This window comes from Sciurus carolinensis, unplaced genomic scaffold (assembly GCF_902686445.1).
Source record: "Sciurus carolinensis unplaced genomic scaffold, mSciCar1.2, whole genome shotgun sequence".
Taxonomy (NCBI): Eukaryota; Metazoa; Chordata; class Mammalia; order Rodentia; family Sciuridae; genus Sciurus; species Sciurus carolinensis.
The window spans coordinates 2,126,294-2,145,226 of NW_025920126.1; positions in this window are offsets into that span (position 1 = coordinate 2,126,294).

Here is an 18,933-nt window from a genome sequence, read left to right on the forward strand (position 1 = left end):
AAAGTTAAGTTAATCAGAAGACACCTATAAAGAAGGCCACTTTATTCTGCTTAAGGGGATCATACAAGTGGTAATAGCAGTCATTTATATTCATGCCTAAAAGGAGCAGCTGTGCATATTAAGCAAACTCTCCTCAACATCAAGAATGAAATAGGCCAAAACACTATTTTTGCATAACATTAACATACCCCTGAGAATATTGCATAGATAATTCAAACAAAAACTAAATAAAGATGCTACAGAATTAAAATAATCCATACTTAACAGACATATGTATAATATTTTATCCATCAATGACTGAATATACCTTTCTCAACAGCACTTGGAACATTTTGCCAAATACATCCTTTTCTAGGCCAAACCATCGCATTGCAAACACACACACACACAAATAAAGCTAATGCTTTGCATACTATCACATAATAATGGAATTAAATTAGAAATCAATGTTAAGACAAAAAGTAGAAAATACTCAAACACCTGGAGACTAAATCATTCTAAATTATTTTATTGAATGGTGAATGAATAGCAGTATGAATCAGATGAAGTAAAAATACTTAGAAGTAAATGAGAACAGTGGTACAACATATCAAAATTTCTGGGCCACTGTAATGGAGGTTGTAAGAAGAAAGTTCATATCATTGAGTTCATTCATTAAATAAACAAGAAGACAGTAAATAAATGAACTAATATGACATCTCAAGGCCATAGACAAAGAAGAACAAATCAATAACAATGTCAATAGAACCCAGGAAATAAAATCAGATTCCAATTCAATGAATTTGACATTATATAAACATTTAAAAAAATGAATGAAAAAGTTGATTCTTTGAAACACTAAGTAAATTTGATAAATTTTTAGCCCAACTAAATATAGGAAAGAGGAAAAAATGCAAATTTTAAAAATCCATGATGAAAATAACACCACAGCCCTACTAAAATACAGAGGAGAATCAGAAAGTACTTTGTGTACTTATACTCCAATACGTTAGAACATTCCTAGATATATGTGATCTAATCAAATTGAATCAGAAGGATATAGGAAATTTGAAGAGAACAAATTTTAGTAAGGAAATTGAAGAAGTTATGAAAAACCTACCAAAAGAAAAGTCTAGACTGCATGGATGCTCAACCATGCTCTACCACGCTTTTAAAGAGAAGCTAGCATCAATTCTCCTCAAATTTTTCCACAAAATAGAAAACTAAGAAATGTTTTCAAACTAATTACATGAAACTAGTAGCTTGATACCAAGATCAGACAAAGTCATATCAAAGAATTGAAACTTCACGCTGATATACTTGATGAACATAAGTGCAAAAAATTCTTAATAAAATACTGGCAAATTGCATAGAAAAGCACATTAAAATTATAGAGCACCATGGTCATCCCAGGGATGTAAGGTTGGATCAACATACAGAAATCAATAAATATAGCCCATAATATAAATAGACATAAAGACAAGAATGATATGATCATCTCAGTAGATTCAGAAAAAGCTTTTGACAAAATACAGCATCTACTCAATATTTAGAACATTGGAAAAACTAGGTATAGTTGGAATGTTCCTATATATGAAAAGCCCAAGGCTGACATCATTCTAAATGGAGAAACTTAAATCATTCCCATTAAAAGCAGGAAGAAGACAAGGATGTCCTCAATTACCAATTTTATTCAACATACTCATTGAAACTCTGGCTAAAACAATTAAGCAAAGATAGGATTTAATGTGATATGAGTAGGAAAAAGAGTTCAAAGTATTTCTTTTTGCTAAAAACATAATTCTATATGTAGAAGTCCCCAAAACTCAACTGGTACTACTCTAGAACTCATGAAGATGTTTGAAAAAGTAGTGGGATAGAAAACTAATACCCATAATATAATTAAATTTCTATACATTAATAATGAATAAACTAAAATAGAAATTAAGAAAACTATCCTATTCACACTGGCCTCCAAAAGAAACTACTTAGGAATCAACAAAATTAAAGAAGTGAAGTACCTCTACAATAAAAACCAGTAAACAGCTATAGTTTAAAAAATTATATATCTTGGCAACAAAATAGACACAAAAGAAAATGGAACAGAATAGAAGAGAGAGATAAACTCCACATAAAAATACTTACCTCCTATTAGACAAAGGTGTTAAAAGTGCACACTGGAGAAAAGACAGTCTTTTCAACAAACCGTGCTGAGAAAACTGGAAATCCATATGTTAATAGAGTGAAAGTTAATCCCTATTTCTCATCCTGCACAACAGTCAACACTAAGTAGATCAAAGACCTAGAAATTTTACCAGAAACACAGCACCTACTAGAAGAGCAGTTAGGCCAAGGACTCCAACACCTTGGTATAGGAACTGATTTCCTGAAAAAGGCTCTAAAATTTAAAAATAATAATAATAATAATAATAAAATAGATGGGATCAAACTAAATACCTTCACAGCAAAAGATGCATGAAAACAGAACCTACAGAATGGGACAAAAATGTTGCTACCTGAATATGTTGTCAATTTCTAGGTTATACAAAGAATTCAGAAAGCTTAACACACACACACAGACACACAGACACACACACACACAGACACACACACACACACACACACACACACACAATACCAAATCAATAAAGGGGCAAAGGAACTGAACAGACCCTTCTCAAAGAGTAAATAGAAATGATCAACAAATATTTGGAAAAAGGTTCAACATTTCTAGATATTAGAGAAATACAAATTAGAACTGCCCTGAGATTCCAACTCAGTCCAGTCAGTAACAGCAAATATCAACAATATAAGTAATGCATGTTCAGAGGGATATGGGGAAAACATAATGCTCACACATTACTGGTGGGACTGCAGATTGTTGCAACCCCTCTGGAAAGCAATATGGATATTCTTCAAGGGATGAATCCACCATTTAATCCAGTGAAGCCAACCTTTAATATTTACCCAAAGGACATTAAACTCAGCATACTACAGTGACACAGCCACATTAATATTTATATCAGCATAATTTAAAATAGCTAACTTATGAAACCAACCTAGGTGCTCTTCAATAAATGTATGGATAAAGAAATTGGGGCATATATACACAATGTATTGTTATTCAACTGTAAAAAAGAATGACTCCTTGACATTTGCAGTAAATGGATGGATTTGAAGAATATTATGCTAAGTGAATTAAACCAGTTCCTGAATCCAAAGGTTGAATTTTTTGCTGATATGTGAGATCTAAACCACATAAAGTGGGGGAAGGTAAGAAAAGTACATAAGATTAGACAATGGTGAAAAAAAAAGGAGGGAATAGGAATAGGAACATCAGAATAAGTCTAACATAATTTTCCTATGTATACATGTAAAAATACATGAGTTCCACCATCATGCCCACCCACAAGACAATTGTCATTCTAATTAGAATTAGTATATCCAATGCTTGTGTAAGTTCATATAAATGGATTCTACTGTCATGTGGAGCTAAAAAGAACCAATAAAATTAAATAAAAATGACAACTGAAGAGCTAGATGGTTATCCTGTTATAAACATAATGTATACATGAATCAAAGTTTTATTGCATAAATATAATTTTTATTTTAGATATTAAAATAAATTTAAACTTGAGAAACAAAGCACAAACAACATATCCAAATGGTATTGTTCTTGTAAGTACCATAAAATATTTGAACTCATTTTCACTAATAAATATTTCCTTTAAGTGGTGAATTTCATTACCTTTCAAGTTTTTCTAATTCCACTGGTCCTGGCATAACTAGAGAAATTCCTACATTTTCAGAAAACAGCTTGATCCCAGAACTACTGAATCAGGTTTTTTATTTCAATAAATCTCTGATTCATGGTTGTACAATAATATCTGAGAATTTTCTCTATTAATTACCATAAGTTTCTCATGTGAGAGATATGTACCATTTAGGTCATGATATATAAAATTACAAAATCTATATTCTTGTATTGATGTCTGAGTTTTATATTTTATTTCATGAAACTGGAATTATTATATGCTTTTTGGACTTACATCTCTTTTTCTTCAGAGGCATATAATAGTATCTGTGTATAATAGTATATTAATAAATAATTAAAGTCATCACCTACATGAGAGTCTACTAACTCTTGTTGCAACTTCTGTTAATTTAGAAACTCTGTGAATAATCAAATAGTCAATATAATATTTGTTTACCTATTCTTAGTTCAGGAACTGTTGACTTTCAGGGATGTGACCATTGATTTCACTGAAGAGTGGGAATGCCTTCAGCCAGTTCAATGAATCTTATATAGAGATGTGATGTTAGAGAATTACAAAAACTTGGTCTTCTGGGGTAAGCATAATTTTTCTTCACAATTTTTAATTAATTATGATTAATTAATTTTCTTTCCTTGCAGAATATCTTTTGGGAACTTCTCTATAAGAATGTGTTTCTTATAGAGAAGCATTTTTTGGTACAGATAAAATGTTAATGACATTTATTTTAGTCTTTAATCTCTCCCTTTCTTGGTAGGCTATATATTCTTAACTTTAGAAAAGTGGTACTGAGACTAATTCAGTGATATAAAATATTGTGGCCTGACAAAGCAGAAGACACAGTTGAGAGACCCAAAAGTCAAGGAAGTCAAACTTCAAAATGTTGATGGAGAAGTTACCTAGTAGAAAAGATTTTTTGGGAGCTTAGGTTTATTTCTTCTGTGAGTTTTATATTTTATCCAGATGTTTTTTATCCTGCCTATGTACATAGTAATATAAATTTTTTATATGTTAATGTAATAGGGATAGAATCCAAGGGTACACTATTAATGAGCTACATTCCCAACCCCATTCTATTTATACTTGCAGAGAGGTTGTCATAAAGTTATGGAGGATGACCTTGAAAATATAGTCTTCTTGCCTCAGAATTATACTAGTAATTTTTGAACATATGGATGCCCTTTATCAATATATTCATGAATTTTTCTTATTCATAGGATAAAGACCATAGCATTTTAAAGGTAGTTTTCAAATATTTTCTAATTCTTTTTATTTTCATGTGTTGTTTAAAATTTTGTGATCAAAACCACAAAATAATACTTGCTCTCCCCACCATATCATTTATACTGTTCAGCAATGTTCACTCAAATGGTCATCTAATATATCTGTAGAAAGTTGACATCTCAAAAATCAATAAATCAATTCCCATGTAAACAAGTGCTCATCTCTGTCTTCTGCCATCACTAATGTCATTTTTATTTCTGTTCAGAATGATTTTTTGCTTTTTTTGTCATATAAGTAGAGTTCTGTCATATTTTTCTTTGTGGTAGTGAAATATTTCAGTTATTAAAATGTACTGAAGATTTATCCTGTTTACAGATTTTGCAAAAATGTATTACTTTTTTAACTTGAAAAATATTCTGTAGTTTCTGTATTCCAAATTGCTCCATTCACTCATTTCAAGGGATATTTGGTTTGCTTTCCTATCGTAGCTCTGTTGAATAATACTGTAATAAACATTGATCTTCAAATGTCTGTCTCTGCAAAAAAAATAGCACTGGGAGTTTGAAAGAGATTTACATGGAGTCTCCAGATATCTTGAGGAGTACAAAGGTCTTTTAATTTAATCTTTCAATTCTGGAAAAAGATCATGTTCAAAACTGTTCAATCAATTGCCATGTGTGTGGATTTTTGACCATCTTTTCCACTTTTTGATTTCTAACTTTATTCTTTTTTGATCACAAAATAAATTTAATGTTTACATACTATTAACCTTTGGTTTGTTCCTTCCTGTTGGTTGATCCACTTTAATATTTCATATGCTATTGAGAACAATTATTATATAAGCAAATTTGTTTAAAATATTTACAAAGTCTTCTGTTTTCTGATTACAATTTTGTTTGACTTTCTTTACAGCCAGTATGGATTGCTCTTTCCTAGTATTAAGGAGTTTCTTTCTATTTCTTTATTTTCTTCAATCAGTCTTAGCTATTTATATCTTGGAGGTTTGATGTGAGTTGAAACTATATCTATTCTTATTGCAGTATTCTAGGTAAAGTTCTTTTTTCATATAATATTCTACTTTGCCTCTATTCAGTTTTTTTAAATTTAAAATATTTCATCTCATGTAACTTCTTGCTTTAAACTGTTTTCTATATTATAATTGGGCCACCCCAGCTTTTTTTTTTTTTTTGGTTAACATTTTTATGGACACCCTTCTATTCTTTTGCTTTCATTCTACATGTTTCCTTAGATATAGAGTTCCCAGTAGATTGCATGTATTTATATTCATTTCAGATTTATTATTTTTCTTTTTAAAAATTTTTATTTGTTCTTTTTAGTTATACATGACAGTAGTATGTATTTTGACATATTTACATAAATGGAGTACAACTTCCTATGTTTGGGGTTGTATGCAATGTGGAGTTACACTTCTTGTGAGTTCATATATGAACATAAAAATTTATATCTAATTAATTTTATTGCCTTTCTTATACCCATCTTTACTTCCTTCCCTTAATTCCACTTTGTCTAATCCAATAAAATTTTGTTCTACACTCCCCCACCTTATTGTGTGTTAGCCTCCACATGTCAGAGAGAATATTCAGACTTATGAAGTGATATTTTACTACCTCTACATTTAACATTCACCAGGCACTTCTAAACATCTAGACACACTAGAAGTTTCAATTAAAAACTCAATTTGTCCACTATGTACTTTCAGTCTTGAAGAAACTGCGCACATTTCACAAGAGTTCTAATTCAAAAATGTCTTCAAAATATGAGCATTCTGGTTCTTCACCAACCAAATGTGCTATAATGCTCTAATTTTAAGAAAATCCTTTATAGAAATTTGAATAAAATATACAAAATTTGTTTACTAATCCTACTTTTATCATACATATCTATTTAACATCTAGAAAAACTAGATGTAGATTAGGACTCATTTTTCCTTTGTATACACTATGTAGAGAGCAAAGTAAAACAAAATGCATAGACATAGGAACAATGGTTAATTGTGCCTCATTGTAAGCACACTGGCATGGTGCTCCAGAGAACCAGCATACAATACTTATTACTCAACAGGAATTTTGGCTATTGTCCTCTACAAAACATTTCATAGAATTTTTTTAAAAAGTAATTTACAAAATGTGTTATATTTTACCACTTCTACTTTTAACATTAGCATATCTAAAAAGTTGACATTTAAAAAAAAATACTTAGCATTGTCAAATATATATACAGGAATGAGTCGTAAAATTCACAACCAAGCAATGGTTATAATATAAAAGATGTCTTTTATACATAAACAGTCTGACCCAGGACCCTCCCTTCTCATACTTAGTCTTCCTCATGTCCTCTAACCCCCTGAATAAACTTGGGCAATGTCACTCCTAGAGGTGGTCTAGCAATTTAATTTCAAAGTCACTTCCAGAAGACATATCTGACTTTTTAAAACAAATGGGTATTTATATAACATTATATCTAAATGTAACATATATGAATAACCAGTTTTGCAGATGTAGCAAAAGTTTTACAGGGTTTGGGGGCAAGTTGGGAGCAGCTTTTTCATACTATATATACACAGGCCTTCTACAAATACCCAGTAAATCTTCCTGAAGGGTGTTGGGCATTTCCAATTGGTCAAATAGTTTGCTACCCTGCAGTTTCTCTATTTGGTAGAACAAACACCAACTGTCCAATGGTGCTCACTTTTCCACCTTGGCAGGGACTGTTTCCTCCGTGCTGCTTGACAAAGTGCGAACATGGGGAAGGGCTTGGCAAGGCCATAATTCCAGGAAATTGCCACTGTCATCTCTCCTAGAAATTGGATGTTTTCTTGTAATTATCCTACTTATAACTATGCAACTGCAAGTCATATTTCCTGGATTGTTGTGATAAGAATTTTAACCTCAATGAGTCTGCGGAGCTTGGGGGAGGATGAGGAATGCTTTAAAAAATTTACAAATATCACACATAAGTTTGAAAGTTCAGAGTTTGAGCAGTTCTTCAGAAAATTACAGTTAGAGGAACTGCTTGTTCCTATGCTGACCACACCTGCCCCAATTAATGCTTTACCAGCAAAATAGCCTGACAAACAAAACAGCAGACTTGTCCCCACAGTTCAAGCACTGCCCTACTTAATTTACAAGACTGGGGGAAATTTGTGATATTCATCTAGAGGGAAACAAGCAAATAAGTATAAGGACCCACCTCTCACAGATCCATCTCTTCCCTATACAGCAGTGTACAATGAAAAAGGTGAATGAATAATTAATATTTATGGTAAATGGACAAATGTCCAATGTTTGTTTTTCCTTCAAAGGTTTGGATGCCAAGGGCCACCCTGGAAATGTAGAAATAAAGAACAAAGAAACAGCATACACAAACATCTAGAAAAATATCTTAAGATCAAATTTCCTCATTGCATGTTAACTGGTTATGAGTAGTTTATGCTGGCTTAGGTTTCACATATGTATTACAATAGGTAGAGGATAAATCAAAGACATAAAGAATAATAGGATAAAATTAGGTACTCAAACTGATTGACAATAAAATAACCTAACTTAGTCTTAGCTGAGCTTGTTTAGGTACTAGAGTAGACCTTTAAGGTTAAATCAAAACAATAATATGAGTTAAAGATTAAGTGCATGATTTGCTTAGCAATTTGGTAAATTTAACTTAAAATAAAATAGAGTCATTAGGCTAACAATAGATCTGACACCAAAGGGTAAATAAAGGCCAGTAGGAGGAAAACAGAAAAATATCTTTCACTGTAATAGGCTTATGTGAGCAACTTTAAGTAAATATAGGAAATTGACCTTAATTTACCCACTGTGTGTTAGACACCTGCTGGAAAGTATGGTCAATGACAAATTTTGAGGTAATTTCTCTATAACTTGTATCTTGTTTAATTCTGCTCTACTTAATACTATAAAATAAGAGCTAAAATAAATCTGAGCAGCACTTGCTTCAAGTTGCTCCAGGGATTGGTGACATTCCTCTGTGCTGACTCCACCCATTCTTCAGGGAACCTGCGAGTTGCTTGGGCTGGCTCCTAGCACCACCTGTCACCTGCACAGCTTCTCTTACCTTCTGGGATGGATGAGACATTTGCCTTCTCAGGACAAGGTGTCCTCAAATGGAGCATGCACAGAGTGAACACGGAGGGCCCTAGTCTGTGCTGATTGGCCAAACTTCCTGTCATCCATTGGCTCCCTGCTGGACTTGGCACTTTTGGTTGACCACCATTATTACTGAAATACCATGTCCCCACCACACAATGGTGCCATTTTCTCAGTGCAAGTTTTGGATAGGGTGGACAGGATTGGGCCAGGAGATTGATAGCAAAGGATTCCTGGGTCTGAGGTCAGAAAGATCAATACCACCATCAGGTCATGCAGGCAGAACTCCCAAACATTCACAGCCTAGGACAAGAAATGGGCAGTCACAGTGGGAATTCTGGGGTCTGCAGGGCAGATTTTGACCTTTCTCTGGAACCCCCATCTTACCCAGCAGCCTTGGGCTGGAGGGCCAGAGAAGGCTCCTAGGAGCAGGTCATGCTACATTTCTTGCCTCTCTCTCTGCCAGAATTCACTGGAACTTTCTTCTTTTATATTTAATTTTGTTAGTCAAGTTGTTTTGATTTGTTTTATAATAATTCATTAATAATCAAATACAACTTTAAAAGTAAAGAACTCACTACTACTTCATAAGTTGTTTTCTATATTATAATTTATTCCATAATTTGCTTAATGGTATAATGTGTGATCCATTGCTATTCATAGTGGCAGGCTTTGATTTCTCTCACACTTCCCTTCATATATTTTTATTCCCAATTCCCTTTATATGTTCTATAGGTTTTTAATTTTTCAAAGGATCTCACTAAGTTTCTAAAACTGGATTTGAACTGATGGTCTTCCTTACACAATACCCCCATGTTGTTAGGATTATAGATTTGCACACCATTTCTGCATCTCAGAAAATTTTTTGTCAGGACGTCTTCACATACAGAATTTCTGCTTATTTACATTAACAAGTTTTCTCTGAATTTAGTTCACCAAATTTCCTTGGAATGGTTATTTAGCATTCTTTGGGTAATTCATAACTCTCACTTATCTAATGTTTGATTACTAATATTTTTGTTTGTTACTTTAATTAAGACCTGATTTTATTTATCTTTGTTCTGTACTATTTTTAATTGACTTGTCCATAAAAGAAGTCAACAGTAGATTATAGAATCATTTGAGAAAACAGTATGGAAGATTTTAAATAAATAAAAAAAGTAGTCAAGTACAGTTTAAAGCTACATGCTTAAAATCTCAGGTAATTGGGAGGCATGCAAAAGAATTCCAAGTTTGAGGCAAGGCACAGAAATTTAGAAACAATATGTCTCAAACAATTTTAAAATGGCTTGTGTTGTAGTTCAGTGGTATAGCACTCTTGGGTTTAATCCCAAGCACCACATATTAAAAAAAAAGATTAAAAGTAGAATGACCTCATCATGATCCAGAAATTCCAGTATGAAATATGTATCTATAGGAGATTAAATCAGCATGTTGAAGATATAACCTCAGTATTGTGTTCAGTGCAAGTATGGTTCTCAATATTCAAGTTTTAGAATAAATCAATGTGCCCATTAATGATTGAATGAGTAAAAACATGGTATTTATATGCTATTACTATTTAGGTATAAAATAAAATATACTGCCATTTAACATGATATAGGATTAATATGCAGAATTTTGCACTATGTGAAATTCAGCAGTCAGTTGCAAGAGCATCTGATTCACATGTGAAAGTTAGAAATTCAGAGTTGTGGCCACAAGGTATTGTGTTTTGTGGAGTGTTGGGATATTGTTATTCAGAGAACAAATTTTTATTTCAATGGGCAAAGTGTGGTCAAGAGTTTTGTTGTTCTACATGGTGACTGCTATGTAATATGTTCTTGATAAATACTAATAGAATAAGTGCAACATTTGTAAGCACTAAACTGATAATCATACAAAATAATGCTCATGTTATTAACATTACATTTGTCATTTCACCATGTATAAATACATTAAAAAACAATAATATAATTAGTAAATACACATAGTTGAATTTGTCAATGAAACAAATAAGCAAATAAGACAAACATTAAAAAAGCAATTTATTAGTCTTGATTTCCATGTTTCAGCTTAATCCATGTAATATTGACATAGACTCTGCAAGGGTTTTAGTGCCTCTCACACTTGTTTGGATGCATTCTATGTATATGTGTATATTTTTCTCACTAAAATTTTGTTCATATTTGTTCTTAAGATTCCCTACCTTTTTAAACTCTTGAATATCCATTGTATTAGCATTCAAAACCTACCTGTTAGTTCCAGATCTCTGTGTCTTGATAGACAGAAACCAGTTTTCACACAATCTTCAAAAAGCCAGATATGTTTATTATGTTTAATATTTCCTTTATTCTACTGAGAGTGAAGGTAGTCTGTAGATTTTTTTTTCCTAATTGTACAATGCTGCATTAGGGAGCAGGAAAGGCTGTGGTTAATAAAAGTAAGATACATTCTTTTCCTCTACTATATTGCTCTCCCTAGTAATGTTCTCATCTTGGATACTGTGCTCTCTACAATAATTTGGGTAATTTTTACAACATAAATGTGTGTACATTTTTATATGTTTCTATAGTAATGATGGTCTTGGATTTATTAATCTACTACATGAATGAGGTCCTGAGGTTGTTAACATTGGTGTAATTTCCTATGCTATGTATGGAAAATATATTTATCTCAGTCTACCAAGTATTATTTTTTATTTTTATTCATTTCAGCAATGACCTCTGATAATACCCAAGAAATTTTACCAGATCAGGACAGAAGACATATGTTTCAAAAAGTAATTAATGGAAAACATGGAAGTTGTGACCCTGACTATTTACCACACAAGACAATATGGAAAAGTTAAGTGAGAGTGAATATCACAAATCATATTATCAAAAATCAGGTCTTATTCACCAGCAGAGAATTTATACTGGAGAAAAACTACAAAAGTATAGCATAAGACAAAAGTTTTAATGAAAAATCACCTTGTTTGCCATCAGAGAATTTATACCAGAAAGAAGCCATACCAATGAAAAGAATGTGGTAAAGCATTCAATGCAAACTCACACCTTATTCACCATCAGAGAATTTATACTGGAGAGAAGACTTATTGTTTTTTGAATTATCAAATTTCATACCTGTGAAATCATTTCTCATGAAGACTCATGCTTTGCTGTAATCAGAGTGACCAAAGCCTACATAGGTCTAATGACTGGATTATTTGCTTCAAAGATGGTCCTTAGTATCCAGTAGTCTTTATTCAGTCTGTAAGCCTTACCTCTGTACTAGGCTCTAAAGAGTAATAAAAAGGCATCACTCTTTAGGGCTTGTGGTCTAGTGAAGTGGGCTATAGCTGCCTCACAGCAGTTCATCTCATGTACTCTTGTATTAAAAAAAATTATTGAGGTGTTATCTACCTACCATAAAATTCATTTGTGAAGTGTCAGTTCTAGTTCTAGGGCATTAACACATCCACAGTTTGTGCACCTAAACCACTGTCAATCAGAAATTTTCCTTTACTCTGAAAGAAAACCATGTACACACTTGTGGTCATTCCCATATTTAACTCTTCTCTAGCTCCAGAAATCATGAAGCTTTGTCTTAATTATTTGTCCATTAACACTTAATACAGAAGTAATATACAGTGCATGGCATTTTGACAACATTCATGATCTTAAGTCAGCTCTCTTTTTCTTTCCTCTTGTCTTTTGCTGAGCATAATTATACTTCACTGAGTGATTTTATTGGTGATTTTCTGGCCTGAGTTCTTTGGAGTAATGAAAGAACACTTTTTCATTCAACAGGCATTTGTCAGATGCCTCATTTTGCCACATTGTACTGGTTTCTATTCTCAGGACAGGATCAGAGAAGCCCTGTCCAAGGATAAAACATTTAAACCAAAATTTGAAAGAGGACCCAGTGACAAAAAGAGATGGGGCTAAATATTGGGCACAGCATTTGGAGGTAAGGTCAACAGAAATCTGGTGAGTTCCAAGGCCTGAAAGAAAGCCAGAGTGGCTGCACTGCTAATAGGTGGGTGGTACATGTGAGATGAGCAGAGTTGTAGTCACCTGGGGCTTTTTTGTGGGAAACATGTTTGGATTTTTCCAGGTGCAGTGCTATGATCTAATTTTGTTTAAGAAGACCTGGCTACTCTTTCAATAATGGAAAGCAAGGGTCAAATTGGAACAGAATACTTGGTAAGCTTCTGCACATGTCCTGTCCATTGGCACTGGAAACCTTGGTTAAGACAGGGTAGAAGAAATGAAGTAGGGTGGACAAATAAAAAAAGTCAGGAGGAGAATGTCAGTTCTTGAAGATAGGTTAAATTTAAAGTGGAGTCAGGGCCTGATTTGAGCTCTTTGGTAAACATTTTTTTTATAGTTAAGAAAGCAGGATTCAAATGGCTTTGAAACATATGAAAACCCTAGGCAGAAAGATTGGACATTTGCATACACACAGGTCTGGAGCTCACAGGAAACCTGGAACTGGATAAGCAGAAGTGGGAGTCATCATTGTGGAGGGAGTACTTGAAACCATGTTAGTGGACAAGCTCTTCCAGGGGGAGATTCTAGTGAGAAGAGATGCAAGCCAAATAATCTACAATATTTATAGAAAAACAGAGATAAGATGCCACAGGAGTGCAACTGGTGAGGAGGCATCAGGGGAGCCTGGTGGCATGCAGTGACCAGGAAGCAGACTTTTCAGCCAATTCCAGCTTTGTTGAGGAGACATGAGCCAATAGGAAGTGAATTCAGTATAAAAGAAATGAATAAGAGATCAGCAAAGCAGAGGCAGAGTTTGGGAGGCATGAGGAAAAAAAGCGATAAGAGAGCAGGGGCCTGGGAAGCCTATCTTTAGAGCATTCATCATCTTTGGGTAAAACCTGAACATAACAAACTCAGCTCTACAGCCTGACTGGGAAGAGGTCCAGCTTTATCCTCAATAAAGTTATAAATTGGAAAGCTCCCTGGGGAAAAATGTGTTGTGGACAGATTAGTAAGATTAGGATCAGACAACCAATGAAGCACTAGTTCATGCTTCACCCAGAATGATTTTTCTTCCTGTTTTAATGCTTGGTTTTAGTACTTGCTGATGGTATTGCACTGTTTTACCTTGTAAGTTTATAAATGAGGAGGCATCCTTAGAACTTTCTTAGCTTTTGAGAGCATGGATCTTCCCTTCTTCCATCTAGACTTGCCCATTATTAGAACAGGTAAATTATTATATCTGAGAGATAACTTATGTCTTCTGGTGATATGTGCAATGTGTATGTTTTTATAGTTGAGGTCCATAACTTATTGCATGAATCAATTTTGAGAATGGCCTATGCTGAGTTATTTTTTTTATTTAGGAAATCACCTTTATGAAGACTATGCTCATGGTCTTTTTAACATCTATCTTTCATTCTATAAAATCACTGAGAAACCATTATTGCCTAATTTAGTGATTTAAATTATTATTTTTCTGTGCTTTGTAGAATTGGGCATTCTATCTGAAAATCTATCATGCCAAATGCTTTGAATAACTAAGTCACTCTCAATACTTTTATTATCCTTTTCTTAATTTTAAAATGGACAAATAAAGAGAAATCATAATCTGATTTGAAGCTGCTGTATATGGGTTAAACTTACTGAGTTAATTTTCAGTTAAATTTAAGAATTTTATGTGTATAAATAAATGTGAAACAATACTCATGTTAATTAAATTTGAAGAGAAAGGAAGCATTGGCAACCTGCCTTTGCCTCCTCTCTGATCCTTTTTTGTGAGTGGACTGTCTACTTATTTAGTGCTTGATCTTCATCCATTACACTTTGAATAAATTGTAAATGTCCTGAGTACAATTTAGTTCTTTCTTTGATATTTTGAAGAAATAAATAATTGTGGAAGTCATGAAATTTTTAAATAGTATCTAGTGATTAAATTTAACAAAAATACTATTTCTGAATTGTTCATGGAAAATGTCACTGATTTAGCACAATTTTGTTATCTCACTATTCTTCTTAACATCTTTAGGATTTTATAACTAGTAATATTGGAAAAAGGTAATGATCAGAAAGGTACCTAAGAATGTGAACTTGGTAATCAGACTGCCTGGGTTCAAATCCTGGCTCTCATACATCACAGCATGTGACCTTGGGCACACTACTCAGCCTCTCAGGAGGAAGTCTTCCATCCCTCTGAGGACATAAACCATACCTTTGTCCAGTGTCTCCATACTGTATATACTACCTGTGTGTTATTAGATTGTTGGAGTATCACATGTTTGTGATCAAATAAGCCTATTTTACTTAATAATTGTTCCAAACATATGGAATAGTGATGCAAAGGAAGCACCAGGGCATAAAACATGAAGGATGGATTAACTTTAGTACTCTGTGGCAACAATGCAGCTACCTAGAAAAAAAAAATCACTGGTGGGGGATTTGGTATTGTTCATGTTTTCAGAAATCCTTTGAGGGTCTTGGAACGTATTGCCTGGGAATCAGGGGGAGGGGCTTCTATATTATTATGTTTTTGAGTGTTTCCAACAAAGGTAGGGACAATGGTGGAATTATTCTGCTGTTAGTTCAAGCAACATTAAGAAAGCAAAATTACATTTTGTATATTTGAATACCCTCATGCCATGTGGAGGGGTAAAAATTATTGCCTTAATCCTTTTGTGAACAATAGTTCAACTTCTTAATAACAGTATGTTGAAAGGAACTGAAGAATTAGTATGGAAATGAATTCTGTGAGATGAGTTGTAATTTTTGCAGGTTTTAAAGGTATTATCTGAGTCAGACATGGTGCCATATACCTGAAATCCCAGTGGCTCAGGAGGAGGATCACACATTCATATAAAATTCCTGGTATGTTTTTTGCTATGGAATTGGGAGTGACAAGCACACCTTTTCCTTGCTTCCTTTCCTTGCCCTACACAGTAACCTTGAAAGTGAAATCTATTTTTGTGAACAAGTCTCTGAGATGTTGTTTGTCCATTTCAAGGCCATGTTTTAGGAGACAGAGAAAGTACTGGTGATCTAGACCATCTTCTGAGAAAGAATGGTGGTGATGATGGCTGCTGAAGGAAGGGTCCCACCCTTACAGTCTGGGTCAGCGAAGGAGGTACAGAGCAGCAAAAACAAATGTTTTGCCCTCTGTATCCTCCACACATCTCATGCTAACATACTATAGCTATGTAATCTACCTGTGTGTGTGACTGCATAGATGCACATGTATGCATCAGATAACTACTACACACATTTGATTTTACTTTTGACTTGATAGTTACATGTGATAGTTTTAATTTGATAATTAAATAGATTATGTAGTTCCCATAATTTGAAACCTATTAGAGGAGTAAAATTCTTTGACTCTTATCTGTGTATCAAGTAAAATAATACTGATTTTTAGTGTATGATATGTAATGAAAATAAATTATCTCACACATTTTTGTCTCCAAGTGGAATAGTTTCAGGTGGAGAATAGGAGCTGAAATTTGTATCATACATACCTTTTCCCCTTTTAACATTTTTGACTGAAGAAAAAGTTTAAAAAATAAGATTTATGATTGGGACCTATCTCCTTGGTCTCATGGTTTTGACAGGACAGTGAGGATTCAGCTACTTATCTTGCATTTTGACTTTAGACCTAATTTCCAGTTCATGATATTTTTTCCATCCTACAATGAAAGTCACTAAATAAACAAGTGGGCTTGGAATCAAGATAATTTTTTTTTTTTTTGGCCAGGAATGGTGGAACACACCTCTAATTCCAGCAGCTTGTAAAGCTGAGGTAGGTGGACTGAAAGTTCAAAACCAGCCTCAGCAACTTAGCAAGAACTTATCACTAAACAAAATATGAAAAAGTGATGAAGATGCATCTGTCTCAGTAGTTAAGTGTCCTGGTTCAATCCCCAGTACAAAAAAAAAAGTGTCTTCTTGAAAAGTCCAAAAACCTACACTACACCATACAACTCATACAACTTTTCTTATTGTTTTAGAATTTGATTAGTGGCACTTACTCAAAAAAGCAGAGTTTCTATGATTGTGTGTGTGCATATATATAATTATCAATATATTTTGCTTGCTTTCTGGTATCTGGAATGGAATAGACCATGGCCAGCATGTTGAGGAAGAAAACCTACCTCTGGAAGCTTTCTGCTTAAAGCTCCCTGCTTTCACTCAGGGCAGTGTCTCTCCTGCTTTTGGGACCTGAGAAGAAATACAGGTAAGGAATTGTATTCCTCGCCTAAAAGAAAAGCAGGTAAGAGACTTGCCTGAACCTATTTGTATTCATAAAATATGCACATATATTACATATAAACAAAACCTTTTAAGTACCTGGTTGTTATGGGGGTTCCTTTTCTAGAATCTGGGAAAATCCTGGTTCAGTTTATAACAAGTAATGACACCAGCCAGAAGTAATCTAAACCCTCCAGAAAAAAATACAGATTTCTAGGTCATTTTCTAAATATAGTTGAACATGGGTGATAGAGGCATGGAACAGACCACTCTTTTATTGGGGACACAGAGTAAAAGCACTCTAAGAAACACAATTAGTTGTACCACCTTTAACCACTAGAGAATTCAAATTTGGAATTTAGACAAGGAAAATTCAACCTTTTATGTTGGGATTGTGGATGGCATTCATGCCTACAGTGAAAAGGTTATTATAAGTTTTTGAAAAAAAATTCATGGAAGTGGCATTTAATGGTTAAACAATCAGTATTTACACAGTGTTCTTCAGGTGCTTTGTCAGCTGTGGCCACAGCACATACACTGTAAGGAGCAAAGTTAAATGTGTGACATTCTGTGTGCTGTGTAACTTACAAAAAACAACTTCTTGACTCTGTGCTGTGTAACTTGCAAAAAGTAACTTGAGTGCTCTGTGCTGTAATGAGGTAATGATGTGATGTTGCCCCGAGATAAGATTGACTAAAAGGACTCAGAATGAGCCTAGCTCCAGTCGCCGTTTTACACCAATGACTCCAGTGTTGTGCCAAGCCTGAAGGGGACTAATTGACTTGCTCATTGCTTGCTGGAACATACATCATCCTGACCATGACCGAGACATTCCTGTGGAAGTGACAGCGGAGCTGCCTGTGTGCATCCTGCCTGAGACGTCTCTGCCTGGCCTGCCTGCCACGACCTCACCACCCTCCTTCGCCTTCCAACCATCCTTGCTGATCAGGACTCCAGCCGGAGGGAGCCCCCCAGTGAGATCTCCTGAGCTCTCTTCCTGACTGACCTCTGGGAGTCGCTGCCCTTTGACTCAAGACATGTCACACAGGTGTGGACCTTAGAAATGGCTCTCAGTAAGGAGTGAGTCTTGTTTATTCGGGGCTTATAATAATTTAGTGATTAAGTTATGTGTGATTTTGGTGTGACTAAAAGTTAGAATAACTATAAATAATTGTGTGATCAGCATCAAATAAAAGCCAATTGATTTTGGGCCAAATTTACTCTCATTGACTCCTCCTTGCCACTCGTGACATACATGTATTACTAACCTCCATGAGGAGCACGATTCATCTATGTCCTCTAAAACTATTCCCATTTTAGTGATGAGAAAACACAAGTTTCTGGATATTAAATGGCAATTCAGCTGCACAGAGATAACTACCCAGAGGCAGAACTATATGAAATTCCTTCAAAGCTCCTCAAAGGTTGATTTGCTCCTGATATAGAGGATGTGTCTGGAGAAATATTATTTTCTCTCCATTTTGAATAGAGTAACTGGGAAGACATCCCAGGAGCAGAACAAATGTATTTTTTTTTCATCTTTCATGTTAAGTAACTCCAGAAACTGAGCTATCAACCTAGATTTCTTCAAGTTAATGCTAGGAGATTACAGGGTGCAGAAAAGCACATCACAGGCCCAGAGTC